Raw genomic sequence first — 20,530 nt, 5'->3', positions numbered from 1 at the left:
TGTACAGTAAAGAATGCATTTGCCAGTGCTCCATGTTACATACTGGCAAATGCCTCTATTTGAAACCTCCACTATCCACACTATCCCGAAGCGTGGAGAGCCCCGTGAGGGGACGTGGTGCGCGTCCTCCCAACTTGTTCATACCCCCACTATACGTGTCGGCGTGGAGCTGATTTTATAAAGTGTGGTGAGCGCAGCGTGCCACCAAGCTAGAAGCGTGGCGAGCGCAACGAGGCCCGCGAGGAGGACTCGAATTACTCAGCATGTATTCCGCGTCCGTTCGCCACGCTTCAGTCTCGGTGGCTCGCCACACTGTAGAAAATCAACTCCATGCCAACGTGGATAGCGGGGCTTGCTACACTTTGGACTGGCGTGGATAGTGGGGTTGATTCAGGAAAACATTAACATCTGTCATGTCAGGCAGGTTAAAATGGTCAATGGTTCCCACACAATGTAATAAGTGCTGACTGACTACGCTAACTGCGTAACACTGACTGACTATGCTAACTGCTTAAGCTCCGGCTGGCCGCGAACGGGCGAGAACACGAAGCTGATACTGACAGGGATGACTGACTACACTAACTACTTAAGCGAGCCGCGGGAACACTACGCTGATTCTGACAGGGTCGCTGACTACGCTGGCCGCGGGAACACTACGCTGATTCTGACAGGGACGCTACGCTAACTACATAACTGCTGCCGTGAAACTACACAAGTACCCTTTTTTGGCATGATAGATTAACCCAGGGGTGGGGAAACTCAGGCCCTGGGGCCGTATGCGGCCCCCGTAGCTGGTCTGAGTGACCCTCCTACCACCAGGCGGCTTTGCCGGGAGTCAAGTACAGGGGAATTCTCGTGAGAGGTCGGTAGTTCTCGCAAGATTCCTCTTAATCAACAGCAGCCGGAGACTGTCAGTCCTATTCAGTGGCAGCTGCCGGAGCGTGGGACGCCTGCAGCAGGACAATTTGTAAGAGAAATTTTTACATATGGCCCCCGAAGGCTTTTTTCCCCATACAAATGGCCCTTGGCACAAAAAAGGTTCCCCACCCCTGGATTAATCCTTTGAGTGCCAACGTTTCTGTGAGAGATCTCCAAAATATCTGCTAAAAATGGGAGCCGGGGCTGTAGGGCAATGCGGGAGACTTGCCCCCCTTCCCGGGGGACCGGGAGGGGGACCCGATTTGCGGGACCCTCCCGGCCATTCCGGGAGGGTAGGCAAGTATGTCTACAGTATATGCAATGGGTGGAATCTTTGGGGTTTTTTTGTCCAAAAATGACCCTCATTCTTTGTTGTTTCCAGGATAAAAAGGCCCAGAATTGAGGACTGCACATGCATTTTATATTGTTTAACTAAACCTGAACTTATATAAGTGTTACTTATTACAAAATACATTATTTTACACAATATAATATGCTTGTGATAACAAAGATGACTTCAGTAACTTCCCAAGGTGAAACTCAGCGTGTAAATCCATTTCCAGGTCTTATATGTTTCGGTCTTGCATGCAATAGGACAGCCCACGTTATTTGTCTGTTCAAAGTCTGCTTGGAACACTAATCTCAAGATTTACCTCCTACTACAGACCCCCCCACCAATAAGAAGGCTGCCTTTCCCTATTAGCACAACAATGGGCTTTGAATGACAACCAACTGTTACTGAAGGAAACGTTCTGATGTTAATTGTTAACTAGAAAAGTGCAGGAATGAGTTCTATAGCAATCTCCTCTACTGGAACTTCACAATACATATACACTACAGTATAATCTTGCAACCTGTTACTCCCCAGCTGCAGTGCAACTACAAGAACCAGAATTCCCTAACACCCCCTCCTTGGATGTAGTTCCACAAAGGCTGGGACGGCTACAGATTGTGTATCGCTGTAGTACTTGCTTCATTGGCACTCATTCATTTTCTGTGAACAGCTACACATTATATATACACTAGTACAGTGTTCTTATTGGCAGTTCTCACAGAAAACTAAAAATGCATCAAGTAAAACTGCCAAAAATGTATTAATAATATGTGCTATGTTGTTCCTCAAAAATGCAATAGGTTTAATAGAAAAAAATGAAAACAGAATAAATAAGAAAGGGTTCCGTAGCATAATAGAGGATACTAACTTTTGTAGTTAGGGAGTAATGTAGGAAACAGTGAAATATAAGCCTGATGCAGTGTGTGACCGGCCAGCATCTTGTGTTACCACGTTTGATCTAGATCCACCAGCCTTAGCTGATGCCATAGAAACAGAAGGCTTTTATCAATGGACTCAGCAGGGCTGTTCTTAGCCCTACAGTCATATTGCAACTAGAAACTTTATCTAAAAGTACTTGTCAACCACAAGCTTGTGAGCAGCAGGCAGGAACTGCAGAACAAAGGAGAGTGATACAAATGCGGTATAGGCATACTTGCCTACTTTTGAAAACTAGTTTCAGGGAGTTTATAGTTGAGAATAGAATTTTGCACAGCGCCCCATTGAGGGGGCGAGTCATGCTCCACCTAAAGGGTGTGTTAAGTTCCATATGTGGAGAGATTGAGAAAAACGATTATGAACGTGGCACCTAGAAGCGTGGGTGTGTAATTTAACCCCTTGGGTGGTATGCACGGAAATTTTCCGGGCTCATCGGGCTGTCCCGGAAAATTTCCGGGCATACCACTTTGCATTAGGTGCGCGCCAGTGGTGCCTCCAGCGGAGCACCACCGGGTAGCACCACTACCCCCCCCCCCCCACCCCCCCTCTGCTCTGGCGATCGTACGCTGGAGCTCCCCTGCCGTCAGCCGCCATTCACTGTTTGCATCAGTGACGTAGGCGGCAGGCTGGGGGATGGTCAGCGCGGCTTGGGGGGACTCGGGAGAGTTCAGGCACCCGAGTCCTCCCGAGCCGCCGCGAAACATCCCCAAGCTTGCCGCCTGTGTGATGACTGACAGGCGGCAGGGGGAAGCGGCAGCAGGGGAGGTGGTGGATTTTGCTGGGGCAGGACAAACCTGCCCTAGTAGGTTTGTCCGGCCTAGCAAAACCCACCACTCAAAGGGTTAAAATGACTTATATACAAATGTGGATGAGACCCAAAGCAGTTAGTAAGAGCTACTATACTTACTTGCTAAAGTGCTAGGAAATGGTGCTGATGATTCAATGTAAATCAGGGTTGCCGACTTTCAAATTCTCCTCTCTGGGAGAAGCCCGGAGAGGAGACTTTCATTACCCGTTCGGGGGGGCGGGGCTTGACTGTGACGTCATAAAGCCCCACCCCCATTACGGGAAATAGTCGAAATCACTGATCTTCATGGAGGGGGCGGGGCTAAAATGACACGAGTGTGACATTTAAGCTCCGCCCCCTCCTCTGAGACCCGCGAATTGCCGCGATCGGGGGGCTCAGTGGGGGTGTACACAGCGCTGTGTATGTATGTCAGTGTATATAATAGGTGTACACAGCACTATGTATGTATGTATGTATGTCAGTGTATATAATAGATGTACACAGTGCTGTGTGTCAGTATATAATAGGTGTACACAGCCCTGTGTATGTATGTCAGTGCACACAGCACTGTGTATGTATGTAAGTGTATATAATAGGTGTACACAGCGCTGTGTATGTATATCAGTGTACACAGCACTGTGTATGTATATCAGTGTACACAGCGCTGTGTATGCATATCAGTGTTCACAGCACTGTGTATGTATATAAAGGCTCGGATACACCACGGACAGTTACCGGTAACAATACATAAATCAGTAAAGAATGATCACATGTGACCTGGCTCAGTAACGCACTAACCCTTTCTCCCATTAGGATCCTGTATACGGCAGAGTGAGGCCGGGACCAAGCAGCCAGAAGCTGTATACTCCTCCCAGGCTCTGCGAGGGATCTTCTCCATCCAGACGCATCCGGGAAACCTAAAATACAGAGCACAGAATAATGTGACTTTCCAGCAGAATATAATACACAGAATCCCCCAGATTTCTCTATCATTATCCTGCTCCCCAATAGTACTGGGGGCCCCTATGTTCCAGCATCATTCATATAACGCACAATGCTTTTACTGGATCATCAACACCACATCTGTTACCTATGTAATATTCATGTTAGTGTAATTAGTATCTGAGGATCCGTGGGATGGTAATCAATGCACCCCCACATTGTACCCCAGATTCTTTCATGTTCCTCCCTATGTGTGATACAAGCTATGTGCAAAACTTATTCTATGGCAGAGGTGGGCAACGGGCGGCCCGCGAGACGCTTATGTCCGGCCCGCCGCACTGACATTCAGTACCATAACAAGCGGCCCAACTATGAATAGCCGCTTGTCATTTAAATTGCAGAGGGGACCGGGAGAGCTCTGTTCCGGCGCCGCTGCTGTCAATGGTGGCCTGTGCTTGTCGCGCACAGCATTACTGGGAGCGTGGGAGGGGATGCGGTGACGCGACAGCCGCTTTGCTGCCATTGGTTGCTACGCCCGCCGTGTTACCGCTTCCCCTCCCACACCACAATAATGTTGTGCACTGTGCAGGGCGGGCGCAGTCCGGATTCCACATCTCTGAGGCGGTAAATGTTAACTCGCCTCTCTCCTACCTTCCCCTCTCAGCTACTTGCCTCTTTCCTGGCTTCCCCTCTCAGCTACTTGCCTCTTTCCTGGCTTCCCCTCTCAGCTACTTGCCTCTTTCCTGGCTTCCCCTCTCAGCTACTTGCCTCTTTCCTGGCTTCCCCTCTCAGCTACTTGCCTCTTTCCTGGCTTCCCCTCTCAGCTACTTGCCTCTTTCCTGGCTTCCCCTCTCAGCTACTTGCCTCTTTCCTGGCTTCCCCTCTCAGCTACTTGCCTCTTTCCTGGCTTCCCCTCTCAGCTACTTGCCTCTTTCCTGGCTTCCCCCCTATCTCAGACGCCACTGATAAATTTTATTAAAGCAAAGTAAGGAGCAGGCTATTTTCTCTGCATTAGTTTTAAATATATATATACTAGGTGATTCATCGCGCCCTACGGGCGCTCTTCACACCGTCGTAAGGGGCTGCGCCCCCTTAATTTGTGAACGTTTGTATATGAGAAATATGGTTAGAATTGTATGAAAGATGCCCTGTATTGCAACTTAGGTGTCCGCGAATCGCGGGAGGGGGGGTCGCGGAGGGTGCCGCGAATTGCAGGAGGGGGGGTCGCGGGGGTGCCGCGAATTGCAGGAGGGGGGGTTGTGGGGGGGTGGATGCTGCGAATCGCGGGAGGGGAGGGATTGCAGAGAATCGCGGGAGGGGGGTTACGGGGGCGGGGGTTGCGGCGAATCATGGTAGGGGGGGTTGCGGGGGGTGTGCCGTGAATCTCGGGAGGGGGGGTCACGGGGTGGGGTGCCGAGAATCGCGGGGGGGTGTGTGTGTGCCGTGAATCGCGGGAGTGGGGGTTGCGGGGGGGGGGGGGTGTGACGCGAATCGCCACAAGAAAAAATCAACACAGAAAGGTCAACACATGTAAATGTTGACATAAGTGTGGCACTTCATTGGTGTCCATGTCGACACATGAGAATGAATATGAAAACATTCAAAAAATGAAAAAAAAATTCAAAAACTCATGTCAACCTTTTTCATTGTCGACCATAGCCATATCAGTGTTTTCCATGTGCAATTTAATTCTGGAGCTGCCGCGAATCGCGGGGGGGTGCCGCGAATTGCGGGAGCGGGGGTCGCGGGGGTGGGTGCCGCGAATCGCGGGAGGGGGGGTTACGGAGGGGGGGTTACGGGGCGGGGGTTGCGGCGAATCATGGGAGGGGGGTCGCGGGGGTGTGCCGTGAATCACGGGAGGGGGGGTCACGGGGTGGGGTTTCGAGAATCGCGGGGGAGGTGTGTGTGTGTGTGTGCTGTGAATCTCGGGAGTGGGGGTTGTGGGGGGGGGGGGTGTGACGCAAATCGCCACAAGAAAAAATCAACACAGAAAGGTCAACACATGTAAATGTTGACATAAGTGTGGCACTTCATTGGTGTCCATGTCGACACATGAGAATGAATATGAAAATATTCAAAAAATGACAAAAAAACTTCAAAAACTCATGTCAACCTTTTTCATTGTCGACCATAGCCATGTCAGTGTTTTCCATGTGCAATTTAATTCTGGAGCTGCCGCGAATCACGGGGGGGTGCCGCGAATTGCGGGAGGGGGGGTCGCGGGGGTGGGTGCAGCGAATCGCGGGAGGGCGGGGTTCACAGGGCTTCCGGTGGGGGGTTGCCGCGAATTGCGGGAGGTGGGGGGTCACGGGGGGTGCCGCGAATCGCGGGAGGGGGGGTGTGACGTGAATCGCCACAAGAAAAAATCAACACAGAAAGGTCAACACATGTAAATGTTGACATAAGTGTGCCACTTCATTGGTGTCCATGTTGACACATGACAATGAATATGAAAAAATTAAAAAAATTATAAATAAATCTTCAAAAACTCATGTCAACCTTTTTCATTGTCGACCATAGCCATGTCAGTGTTTTGCATGTGCCATTTAATCCTGGGGCTGCTGCGAATTTAGGGGGGGGGGTGCCGCGAATCGCGGGAGGGAGGTCGCGGTGGGGTTTTTTTTTCCGCGAATTGGGGGGGGGTCACGGGGGAGGGTTTGGCGCGATTCGCGGGAGGGGGGGGTCGCGGGGTGGTGGTTATGCCGCGAATTGCGGGAGGGGTCGTGGGGGGTTCTTTTTGCAGCGAATCGCGGGAGGGGGGGTCGTGGGGGTGTTTTTGCTGCGAATCGCGGTAGGGGGTGGAGCGGGTGTTTTTGCCGCGAATCGCGGGAGGGGGGGGGCGCGCGGGGGAGGAGGTTTTGCCGCAAATCTCGGGAGGGGGGCGCTCACCTGGTGGCTGTGGAGTAGCAGTGCTGGGCAACATGGGAAGGCAGTGGGTGTCTGGCACTGTCTGTGGGCTCACTGGGCTGGTTCTCTGTCACATACCTCCCAACATGACCCTCTCCAGGAGGGACACAATGCTCTGTTTCTAGACTTCCCCTTAATGTATGATTGCCATCACCTGTTTTAAACAGGTTAATTTCTCAGAAAGGTGTTCAGCACAGATGAAGGCAATCACACATTAAGAGGAAAGTCCAGGAACAGAGTGTTATAGACACAGACACCCACTTTGAGTGACAGATGTAGCCAAATATATAGGAGATATATATATATATATTCATACATACACACATCTATACATTATAGATGTGTGTGTGTGTATATATATATATATATATTATATATATATAATAAAAGTGCGTGGTCCGGCACCTGGGGAGTATCCAAAGATAGTGAGGCAGCACTCATCCGGATTTGTAGAAAATAAATGCAGACCTGACAACTGCAGCGAGAAGTTCAAGTTATCATTGGTTCGGCCCTCCGACACACTTCAGATTTTTCATACGGCCCCCGACAGAAATGAATTGCCCACCCCTGTTCTATGGGAATGTCAAACAATCTCTCTCCCATTGTATAAAGCTGTTTGTCCACTATTACATACATACAGACATACATGCATACATACATACATGAATACATACATACATACATACATACATACATCATACCTCCCAACATTAGACCTAAGGCAAGTGGGACGTTGTGTGCAGCCAGCATTTTGGGGGTGTGGCCTATACTTGCCACGGGCAGGAGGCGGGAACATCTAAAAAAAACAGGACGGTCCCACAAAAAGCGAAACAGTTGGAGGTATGCCTGCATGCCTATATAAACAATGCACAAGGGACACATGTGAAAAGAGCTTATAGAAAGGTGGTATAATGCTAATAACAAAAGCTTGGGAGCGCTGGTAGGAGTGTAAGCAGTGGGACAAGCCAATAGGACATAAGTCTGGAGAAGTGATAATGCAGCAGCCATTCAGCTGCTGTCAATTTTCCAACCCAGCCTGTAACATGACAGTTAGGAGCTGACTGGCTTAAGATGGCCATACACCTACAGATTGATTGTCATATCTGGCTGGTTGGATCAAACACCTGGTAATATCTGAGTGACAGTTTGTCAGTTTTCCAGCATCTCACAGCAAATGGTCAACTGTCATCTGCTGTTATCCACTACCAGGCTTTTATTCCAGCCAGCCAGATCAGACAATAAATCTGTAGCTGTTTGGCCAGCTTATGTGTGTCACATGGGAACTTACATATAACATACATGTGATATAATCTGCGGCGAGTCACCAGGGATCACCACACACGTGGGGAGACCACAAAGAGATGTCTGGGAAACTGGGATTTTTCTCCCTAGATCCCAAACAAATACAAAGATATGACAACAAACCTGAAAAAACCATGAGAATTATTTTATTACTTTTTCTACCAACTGATCTTTTATATTACCCCCCCCCCCCCCTCCACTGCATATAAGGATCACACTGTAAGAAAGCTCCTGCAGCAGGTGATCACAGCTGGGGATGATGTCACAGACACATCATGACATCACACACGCAGAGTTCTGAGAGATTGCCTTGGAACCCTCACTTCTCAGTACGAGTTGCAAAATGGAGGTATGTTTTCCTTGAGCTCCCTAATTTCTTGTATTTGTGGCTCTTTTCCTGCCCCAAACTTTTTTCTGTTGTCTCCAAACATTGTCATTCTTATTTAGGCCTAAATGCTAAATCAGCCGCCTGCCCTCTCTTCGTCCAGGCGCTCGCAAATATAAGTCAGTATCAACTGACTTATATTTGCAAAGGCGGGTAAAACCTGACCATCTAATGATTTGTACTGCTGCGGGCACATGCAAGGGGATATGGTGGCGACGGTGTCACAGGGATACGTGGGTCGGTGTCACAGGGACTCGGTAACCTGTGAGCTTCGCAGATTACCCAGTCTATTAGAATGACCCCCTTGGGTTACGGTAGATCTCTGGGCAGGTTTAAGGTTAAAATCAATGGTAAACTATTTCTCATTCCCTCTGCAGGAGATGGAGTACAGATATTTCATGTGGAGTGTTATGAAGCACAAAGTGTGAGTGTTGTTATTACTCCTCATCTGTATAACTGAGTGCTGTCAGATGGCCCATCAATTCCAGTCCCTATAATACTCTGTATATTCTGTTTCTAGGGAATTTCCTCAAAAAGTCCCCAAATTAAACTGGGTGATTGGCTATAGATGCCCGAAGCCTTTTGTAAGTTATTTACATTTCTTATATCTATGTCTCTCTCTATGTGGCCATTTATTATGCAATATATTACGTATCCCCTAAATGTATGTAGGAGGGACCCCAGCAGGAATCTCCGATCCCTTCTGCGTTCTCTGCTGTCCTGTCACTCCCCCAAATGCTCCCCTATATACACAAGCAGGAATGGTGACATGTATGACACACATTTAATGGGTTATATTGTCTAATAATCTTCTTTTTCCCCTCTGCAGCAGAAGCTGGTGCCCATACCAGGTACGTCCTCAGATGTTACTAATTACCTTTTATTATATACAAATTGTTGTAGTTTTAGACAATAAACCATGTAATATCCTCATTTTATTCCTCAGAGGTGTCACCAGGGAAGGAAACAGAAGTGAGGTAATTATATCATTTTATTACTTGCACAATATTAGTCTGGTAGAACAGGGCCTCCACATGACGTCGTTAGGTGACTTTGCATCACTTGTCATCGTGTGGGGCTGATTCATACCTGTGGGAAGAGTCAGCCCCACACCATCAAATGTATTTCCCCCCTCCGTGTGCAGTGCGGTGTAAGCCAATAGTAACCCGGCGCTGCGATGGCCGTAGGAATATCGGGGGCTGATGGCGCCAGCAGCCATTCCTCCCAGCGGCCGGGCCCGTCTGCTTTTATGTGTGTCACTCCCAAATGACGCTAGGGTAACGCACACACACGCAGAATGGCTTTTAATCAACCAGCGTACAGCCTGCGATTGCGGGCCATCACCAGCTGTGGCCGCATGGAGGGCTTGTGCATGCGCGGTTCTCCGATAATCCAATCATCACATAATCCATTCCTAGCCGTACTTACATAATATACAGAAACGTACTTACATAATATACAATAATAATTATAAGTATTGCAGGGATCAGCTGCTAACTGTCACTTCTTTTCTGTTCTGGATCTGTTATAGGACGGTGATGATCAATAACTGGACCTATGATGAGTAGGTATCTGATTGACTGTATTATGGAGCGCAGATAAGATACATGCATCCCATTGGACGTGTCACTACAATCCCGGGTGTACAGCAGTATATACTGACATTCCATGGCAGTATACAGAGTTATTTTGTTTCTGTGCAGGGTAAATACAGCCTGCTTTATTTTTACTGCAATACTGATCTACGCTTACACATCTGCTCGCACAGAGGTAAAACTATTCGATGGTTTCTCACCATCAAATGATTTCCCCTCTGTTCACTATAAGAAGTAGCCAGGACTTACTTTTTAGTAGAACGGTGATGGCTGATTTGAAGGCGGTGATGTCATCCACCTGCCCCGAGTAGGCAGCGGCATGGGCTCCGCCCAGCATTTCTATGGGTGCGCCCACCGTTTTTGTAGGTCCACCCATCGACGTGGGTTTTTGTGGGTCCACCCAGGGACGCCCCCTGCCTGTCAAGAAAGAAAAAGTTATCTGAAGCTGCTCGCAGCCAGGGCCTGCATGACAATGCGCAGACTCAAACATTGGCCAAGGGTGCGAATTCGGACCTTCTGAATCGGTGCCTAGATCTAGCACACAGGCAGAGGTCAGACCATGGAATAGAATTACTAAGCAGCAGCATTTACCAGCTGCTGATTCTCTGCTGATCTTGGTTCTGATCATGTAACAGAAACACAACTGGTTTTACTGTACATTTCAGGGTCAGACCTGTAGAGAAACTCTCATGTGTATATTGTGTATAGTGCGGTAGTGTCACGTTGTGTGGATCACACTAATGTGCTGCTGAGCTTTGTGTATCACCTCTAATTATTATTATTCTACCCCAACAGCAGTCCCAACATGTCATCTGCGTACAGATGGGGCAGGTCCCATCCTTGCTGGCGGGTCGCCAGAACGTACGCGCTGGCGACCCGCCAGCAGCCACGCCAGCGAGGAGACTGAGACGCGGGTGCGTCTCACGCGCACGCGCGTCTCAGTCTCCGTCGCTAGCGCGACGGAAACCTTGTCCGTCTCCTCCTCAGGGAGACGGACAGGGTTAGGGGGGGTTAGGGGGGGGTGCGGGCAGGCGGCGGGGACCCCGGGTTACCGCCGGCAAGCCGGCGGGGACCCGGGGGAACGGATGGAAGTGCCGTCGGAAGGGGACGCGTGCGCCGCTCGTGCGCGCGCGTCCCCTTCTCACCATCGCCATGGCGCTGGTGGGGGATGGCGGCTGGCGACGCCAGCGCCATCCCCTGCCAAGATGGGAGAAGACCCATCTGTAAGTAGCTGTTATCTTTCTCTAACATGTGCCCAGTAACACCCGCACCAGGTATTAGTCATGTGTACCCCTGTATATACAGCCCATGGTAGTATAAGGACATAGAGGGGGCCGTCATACACATCAGTATGTGCCCAGCTTACACCCAGTAACACCCACACCAGGTATTAGTCATGTGTACCCTGTATATACAACCCATGGTAGTATAAGGACATAGAGGGGGCCGTCATACACATCAGTATGTGCCCAGCTTACACCCAGTAACACCCACACCAGGTATTAGTCATGTGTACCCTGTATATACAGCCCATGGTAGTATAAGGACATAGAGGGGGGACCGTCATACACATCAGTATGTGCCCGGCTTATACCCAGTAACACCCGCACCAGGCATTAGTCACGTGTACCCTGTATATACAGCCCATGGTAGTATAAGGACATAGAGGGGGCCGTCATACACATCAGTATGTGCCCAGCTTACACCCAGTAACACCCGCACCAGGTATTAGTCATGTGTACCCTGTATATACAGCCCATGGTAGTATAAGGACATAGAGGGGGGACCGTCATACACATCAGTATGTGCCCGGCATCTACCCAGTAACACCCGCACCAGGCATTAGTCACGTGTACCCTGTATATACAGCCCATGGTAGTATAAGGACATAGAGGGGGACCGTCATACACATCAGTATGTGCCCGGCTTACACCCAGTAACAACCACACCAGGTATTAGTCACGTGTACCCCTGTATATACAGCCCATAATAATATAAGGACATAGAGGGGGACCGTCATACACATCAGTATGTGCCCGGCTTACACCCAGTAACACCCGCACCAGGTATTAGTCACGTGTACCCTGTATATACAGCCCATGGTAGTATAATGACATAGAGGGGGGGCCGTCATACACATCAGCATGTGCCCAGCTTACACCCAGTAACACCCGCACCAGGTATCAGTCACGTTTACCCCTGTATATACCGCCCATGGTAGTATAAGGACATAGAAGGGGGACGTCATACACATCAGTATGTGCCCGGCTTACACCCAGTAACACTTGCACCAGGCATTAGTAACGTGTACCCCTGTATATACAGCCCATGGTAGTATAAGGACATAGAGGGGGACCGTCATACACATCAGTATGTGCCCGGCTTATACCCAGTAACACCCGCACCAGATATTAGTCACGTGTACCCCTGTATATACAGCCCATGGTAATATAAGGACATAGAGGGGGGACCGTCATACACATCAGTATGTGCCCGGCTTACACCCAGTAACACCCACACCAGGTATTAGTCACGTGTACCCCTGTTTATACAGCCCATGGTAATATAAGGACATAGAGGGGGGGCCGTCATACACATCAGTATGTGCCCTGCTTACACCCAGTAACACCCACACCAGGTATTAGTCACGTGTACCCCTGTTTATACAGCCCATGGTAATATAAGGACATAGAGGGGGGACCGTCATACACATCAGTATGTGCCCGGCTTACACCTAGTAACACCCGCACCAGGTATTAGTCACGTGTACCCTGTATACACAGCCCATGGTAGTATAAGGACATAGAGGGGGCCGTCATACACATCAGTATGTGCCCGGCTTACATCCAGTAACACCCGCACCAGGTATTAATCATGGTACCCCTGTATATACAGCCCATGGTAGTATAAGGAAATAGAGGGGGGACCGTCATACACATCAGTATGTGCCCGGCTTACACCCAGTAACACCCGCACCAGGTATCAGTCACGTGTACCCTGTATATACAGCCCATGGTAGTATAAGGACATAGAGGGGGCCGTCATACACATCAGTATGTGCCCGGCTTACACCCAGTAACACCCGCACCAGGTATTAGTCACGTGTACCCTGTATATACAGCCCATGGTAGTATAAGGACATAGAGGGGGGACCATCATACACATCAGTATGTGCCCAGCTTACACCCAGTAACACCCACACCAGGTATTAGTCACGTGTACCCTGTATATACAGCCCATGGTAGTATAAGGACATAGAGGGGGACCGTCATACACATCAGTATGTGCCCGGCTTACACCCAGTAACACACGCACCAGGTATTAGTCACGTGTACCCTGTATATACAGCCCATAGTAGTATAAGGACATAGAGGGGGCCGTCATACACATCAGTATGTGCCCGGCTTACACCCAGTAACACCCGCACCAGGTATTAGTCACGTGTACCCCTGTATATACAGCCCATGGTAGTATAAGGACATAGAGGGGGCCGTCATACACATCAGTATGTGCCCGGCTTACACCCAGTAACACCCGCACCAGGCATTAGTCACGTGTACCCCTGTATATACAGCCCATGGTAATATAATGACATAGAGGGGGGACCGTCATACACATCAGTATGTGCCCAGCTTACACCCAGTAACACCCACACCAGGCATTAGTCACGTGTACCCTGTATATACAGCCCATGGTAGTATAAGGACATAGAGGGGGGACCGTCATACACATCAGTATGTGCCCGGCTTACACCCAGTAACACCCGCACCAGGTATTAGTCACGTGTACCCTGTATATACAGCCCATGGTAGTATAGGGACATATAGGGGGACCGTCATACACATCAGTATGTGCCCGGCTTACACCCAGAAACACCCGCACCAGGTATTAGTCACGTGTACCCTGTATATACAGCCCATGGTAGTATAATGACATAGAGGAGGCCGTCATACACATCAGTATGTGCCCGGCTTACACCCAGTAACACCCGCACCAGGTATTAGTCACGTGTACCCTGTATATACAGCCCATGGTAATATAAGGACATAGAGGGGGCCGTCATACACATCAGTATGTGCCCGGCTTACATCCAGTAACACCCACACCAGGTATCAGTCACGTGTACCCTGTATATACAGCCCATGGTAGTATAAGGACTTAGAGGGGGCCGTCATACACATCAGTATGTGCCCGGCTTACACCCAGTAACACCCGCACCAGGTATTAGTCACGTGTACCCTGTATATACAGCCCATGGTAGTATAATGACATAGAGGAGGCCGTCATACACATCAGTATGTGCCCGGCTTACACCCAGTAACACCCGCACCAGGTATTAGTCACGTGTACCCTGTATATACAGCCCATGGTAATATAAGGACATAGAGGGGGCCGTCATACACATCAGTATGTGCCCGGCTTACACCCAGTAACACCCACACCAGGTATTAGTCACGTGTACCCTGTATATACAGCCCATGGTAGTATAAGGACTTAGAGGGGGCCGTCATACACATCAGTATGTGCCCGGCTTACACCCAGTAACACCCACACCAGGTATTAGTCACGTGTACCCTGTATATACAGCCCATGGTAGTATAAGGACATAGAGGGGACCGTCATACACATCAGTATGTGCCCGGCTTACACCCAGTAACACCCACACCAGGTATTAGTCATGTGTACCCTGTATATACAGCCCATGGTAGTATAAGGACATAGAGGGGGTACCGTCATACACATCAGTATGTGCCCGGCTTATACCCAGTAACCCCCGCACCAGGTATTAGTCACGTGTACCCCTGTATATACCGCCCACGGTAGTATAAGGACATAGAGGGGGTACCGTCATACACATCAGTATGTGCCCGGCTTACACCCAGTAACACCCGCACCAGGTATTAGTCACGTGTACCCTGTATATACAGCCCATGGTAGTATAATGACATAGAGGGGGGACCGTCATACACATCAGCATGTGCCCAGCTTACACCCAGTAACACCCACACCAGGTATTAGTCACGTGTACCCCTGTATATACAGCCCATGGTAGTATAATGACATAGAGGGGGACCGTCATACACATCAGTATGTGCCCGGCTTACACCCAGTAACACCCGCACCAGGTATTAGTCACGTGTACCCCTGTATATACAGCCCATGGTAGTATAAGGACATAGAGGGGGCCGTCATACACATCAGTATGTGCCCGGCTTACACCCAGTAACACCCGCACCAGGTATCAGTCACGTGTACCCTGTATATACAGCCCATGGCATATACAGTCTCTTCCATTGCACAGTCCTATAATATAATCTCTGTTCTTTGTTAGTAAACCAGCGAGGTTCAGCAGCAAATGGTGGAGGAAGCAAGTCACCAAGTGAGTAGTAACCGGATATTGGCCGTGAGTAAGACCTGATCGGGCAATTATCGTATGACTGCGCATGCAAACAGCCGTCCTTTTGATTACAGCCAGTGAGTGATTGGCTAGCTATTGTTATCCATACGAAAGTTGATTGACAGGCGAGGGGAGTAACGCTGGCGTGTTTCTGGCGGTAGTGAGGGCCCGCTGATGTCAGCAGCGGCCTCATTGTCCCCATCACCATTGCAGCGCCAAGTAACGCCTAGCTTACTCAGCGCTGCGAACAGTTGGGAAAACCATTCCATGGTGAGTGATTGTGAAGGGTCTTCTTCTCCCGTGACTGGCAGCGATCATGTGTACATTGGTGCGGGAAGGGGGTGTTTGCAGTTGGCAGGGTGGCCCAGGTCTGAATCGGGACGGTAATCCCTTCTCATTCCAGCATTACCCTATTGTAAGGGCTATATTACATGGGGGCGGTGGAGACAGGGACATTACCAGATATGGCACCATGATTAATGTAACCTATACCAGGTGGTATAAATGGGGGTCAGTGATCCCTGATACTGCCTCGTAGTGATTGTATGTTGGCAGGTGATGTATAGAAATGCTCATTTTATCCCATTGCAGATTCTTCACCTGTTTCTGCTGCAGAACGCGTACCTTATAAGGTAAGTACACAGGAGCGTCACAGGGGTACTGGCTGCAGTACAGGCAAGCGGGTTCCTGGCTCTCATCACCACAGCACCACAGTAATGTCAGGGACGTCCCCACATTGTCTCTAGGATAGTTACGGTGGTCTGGCCTGTTGGAAACTACATTAATGTCATGTAGTCAGAATGATAATTACACAGCGAGAGCCGCGGTCTGTAGCGTCAGATTACTTCCCAGTCCCCTTATGGATAATAACCAGAACTACACCAGATCCTTCCAATGTTACTGTTGGAGGGAAAGGGGGAATGGGGTGTCAACCAGTGCACAGGTTGGTATCAAAAAGACGGTAACAACGATGGTGTATATGCAGTGGCGTAACTAATAATTCTGCACCCTCCCCGCCGAAAATGCAGGGGGGCGCCCCCCCTAGGGTAAACAAATCCCCCCCCCCGCCACCACCGTGCGGCCGTTACCTCAGCCGTTACCTGTGCTGCCAGTCAGTGTGTAGGGAAGCCGGGGAGCGCGGAGGGGAGCCGGGGTGCGGGGGGTGTTGTGCGGCGGCAGGGGGGTTACCTCCTGCCGCATCCGACCGTGTGCGCCTGGTCCCGGTTCTCCCGGCTGCTGCTGCTAGTACTGAGAAGTGACACTTGGAAAATGGCTGCCCCATTAAAAACTGTCTGCAGTATGGGGGCAGCCATTTTCCGAGTGTCTCTTTTTGTATTAGCAGCGCTGCGGCTGCAGCAGTAGCCGGGAGAGCTGGGACCCGGCACAGGTGCTGGCAGCAGAACTTGGCAGTGAGTAACTAATAAAAGTCCCGCAGCCCCCCCGGCGCCCACACCCCCTCAGCGCCTCCCGACCACCGCGGGGGCTGCGGGCCTATAGTTACGCCACTGTGTATTTGTAATCCACAATGGCTAAATCTTTCGAGAGAGGGCATGCTCCCTCTGTTCATTTTGGAAGTGGAGGTGCACCCAGGAGAGTAATTATAGTTAGCAAAGGACAGAAAAAAGACTCTTTTTTGGGGCACTTTTTAGTTTAAGATTACGTATAGTAATCTATAGTTATCAAAAATATTATGGTAAGGTATGGTAGGAATATGTGGTGAGGTACCCACAGTCAAGTTTGCCAATCTTAAGGCGTATTCTCAAGTATTTGGGCCTCTCCGTGTGAGAGGCTCATGTACTAGAAATCCAAATTATAAGTATTTGCTATACAATGGCAATAACTATGCAAATACTGGTAGCAAGTAACTAGTACACGAGGTTAGGGGGGAAAAAACCACAGGCTTGAGTTTTAATGGTCCCCTAGTAGATGAGTGGATATTGTATTAGTATTTGCTATACAATGGCAGTAACTATGCAAATACTGGTAGTAGATAACTAGTACACAAATTTTTGGGGAAAGCAAACCCACACAATGGAGTTTTAAGAAATCCCCGGGTAAATAAGTAGAAATTAAGATTTCACTTTTAATTTGTAAGTTTAAAATATCGACTAGACAGACACTTATCAGACAATGACACACATACATACAGACAAAAAATGACAAAAAACAGCTGTATATGTTCTGTAATTTAAGGCCCCTGGGTGCTAGTGCCATGAGCCTCTACACAAAGGTCGGGGGATTGCTCTTGTTTATAGATAACAGTCGGGGCAGATTTATTAAGCTTGGAGAAGAGATAAACTGGAGATAAAGCGGAGAAAAGGTAAAAGGAGATAAAGCACAGCCAATCAACTGTGTTTGAAAAAGACAGTTGGGAGTTGATTGGCTGGTGCTTTATCTCCTTTTACCTTTTCTCCGCTTTATCTCCAGTTTAATTCTTCTCCAAGCTTAATAAATCTGCCCCTCAGACCCGTGCTGCTCCCCTTTGGAGAAACCCTGGGAATATAGTTAGGGAAGTTCCCTAATGTTCCTACAGATATCTTACAAACCCCAGAACTAGGCTTGTAAGGATACAGTACCCTTAATGCTTGTAATGCTCCTAAGTAAAGAGGAAACAAACAGGCTTCAATGTATGCAGAGGTTCAATCTGTGCACTGTGTGCCAACAGATTTGCTGTGGTACAGCGAAAAACATATACAGACAGTATTACTCCATTCTGATATGGATAATTATGTCACAGTGTGGAGTTTTACAATAAGAATTCGTATAGCTTTTGCTTCTACACCATATGATTTAACAAGTGCTCTCAGGCTAATTGTCCTTTATGTGTTATAGCAGTTTTACTATACGTCTCTCTAACATAAATTTCAGCAGATCAGTAATAATTCTGTAGCAGTTTTGAGACCTTTAGAGTATAGATATAAGGTAACCATTGGTGCCTATCTGGCTCCCGTGGGAGGAAAGATAGTTTATGAGGACAGTATGGGCAAGAGGTAAAAGTGGAGAGGAGAGAGTGATAAAGTAGTGCTCTTAGATTAGAGTACAGGTCTGAGAATCCCCCGTGGGGCAGAGTTAGGTGTTCCCAAACAGACTTTATATACCGGTAGAAAAACCGGAGGGGAGTCTGGTCAAAGCAGGAAAGTCCCCCTCCCCGTTGCACAGATATCCCTGATCCAATTATCAGCTTCCACCGATTATTTTTGGTGGGCCTTGCAGGTATTGTGGGGGAACACCTGCCCCCTGGGGTATCTGAAGGAGAAATGTAGGTATCTCTGGGGGCCCTGTGGTGACAAGCGGCTGCTGCCCTGCTTTATATACCGTCTGGTCAGGGCAGAATAATACATGTCTTTTTGGGAGAGGTCACCCTCTTCCCAATATGCTTTCAATGTCTCTGGCTGGCTACCACCAGGTTACTTTTAGTGGGCCTTATGGGTATTGCGGGTGAGCGGGCTTGTGTGCACACTGAGGGGGTTCCTATAGTTAGAGCTTATTCATAGGGGTACTGCTGTCCAGTTTATGTCTCTCTGTCACTCTGATTAGATAAACTCCAGCTTAAGGACAAATTTCCGGATGAGTGGCCCCTGGAATGGAGAGGAGAACTGGAGGGAGGGTGAAGATGAATGCTGGGTGGTATGTTGCTGCCTGCCACATGTACTGCCGTACAGAGGTGGGGGGTGAGCGGTACCTCAAGGGTTAATCCAGCAGGAGTGATAGTTATCCAGAGTAAGTGTTGTGTCCGTAGTGGGGGAGAGATAAGGCTGAATAGTAGAGGAGGCTCAGTACGGCAGGGGAGCTGAGAGGGTACCTCTGCGTGCGCTCGGTGCGCTAGCGGCACCCGGCGTGGTCTGTCTGGCTGCTGCTGCGGGAGGCGCTCTGTAGTGGCGTCACTCCACTATCACCACCAACGATCGTTTCACCTAAGAGTGCCCCAAAAAAAGAGAGAGTCCTTCCAATGTTACACATATAGCAACACTATATATGTACAGCACTTACACATCACAGTTACTGCACCGTATCCCATATTAATGTATTCCATAATAACTAGCCATTTCCCAATAGGCATATGATGTGTGGTGGGCGCCACCTGCTGGGGGAGGGGGGCACAACACTACAAATGTATTTCATGCAATGGCAGAGCAGTCTGGGGATGGGGGTCAGTATGACTGGACCCAATAACACACAGTCTTTTTTTTTTTTTTTTAAAGTATATTTATTGGGTTTTCCAAACTTTCCAAACTTTCCATTGTATTCAACATAAAACATATCCACAACAGAGATGATACATTTTGACAAAGCATAGTACTGTATAAACATGACATTGATCAGGTTTTACTCCGAAATAAGTTGGTTTTCTAACAGTTGGTAAAGGAGTAGCACTATCAGGTCTAAATAACACTCAGTCTTATTGTTACAGCGACTTCCCTCTTATAACACCCTGCCCACATCCTGTTACCCCCTGCCCACATCCTGTTACCCCCTGCCCACATCCTGTTACCTCCTGCCCTCATCCTGTTACCCCCTGCCCAAATTCTGTTACTCCCCCGTCCACATCCTGTTACTCCTCTACCCTCATTCTTTTACCCCCTGCCCTCATCCTTTTGCTCCCCTACCCTCATACTGTTACCCCCCTGACCACATCTGGTTAGCCCACACTCTCATCCTGTTACTACCCCCCTGCCCTAATCTTGTTACCCCTCTGCTAAACATTGTATTACCCCCGTCCACATCTTCTTACCCCCTGCCCACATCCTGTTACTCCTCTGCCCTCATCCTGTTACTCCCCCTGTCCTCATCCTGTTACCGCCTGCACTAATCCTATTACCCTCTGCCCTCATCCTGTTACTCCGCTACCCTCATCCTGTTACCCCCCCTGGCAACATCCTGTTACCTCCTGCCCACATCCTGTTACCCCCCTGCCCTCATCCTGTTACCCCCCTGCCTTCATGTGCGCGTGCGCTCCCGGGAAAGTGGGCGTGGCTTTGTAAAACGGGCATGACCTCTTCAGAAAAGTGGGTGTGGCCTCTAATAC

At 49.1% G+C, this 20,530-nt stretch overlaps 1 long non-coding RNA gene across 1 annotated transcript; it reads left to right on the top strand.

The window, feature by feature from the left end:
* The first annotated feature begins 8,923 nt into the window (after nucleotides 1–8,923).
* LOC146062706 (uncharacterized) lies at nucleotides 8,924–9,489 on the top strand. Its single transcript, XR_014471478.1, has 4 exons — nucleotides 8,924–8,935; nucleotides 9,032–9,095; nucleotides 9,341–9,362; nucleotides 9,458–9,489. It is a non-coding gene; the product is annotated as an uncharacterized LOC146062706 (long non-coding RNA).
* Nucleotides 9,490–20,530: the final 11,041 nt, after the last annotated feature.

Source organism: Crinia signifera, chromosome 3, assembly GCF_055691185.1.
Source record: "Crinia signifera chromosome 3, ASM5569118v1, whole genome shotgun sequence".
Classification (NCBI taxonomy): Eukaryota; Metazoa; Chordata; class Amphibia; order Anura; family Myobatrachidae; genus Crinia; species Crinia signifera.
This window is presented reverse-complemented; position numbering and strand designations above follow the sequence as displayed.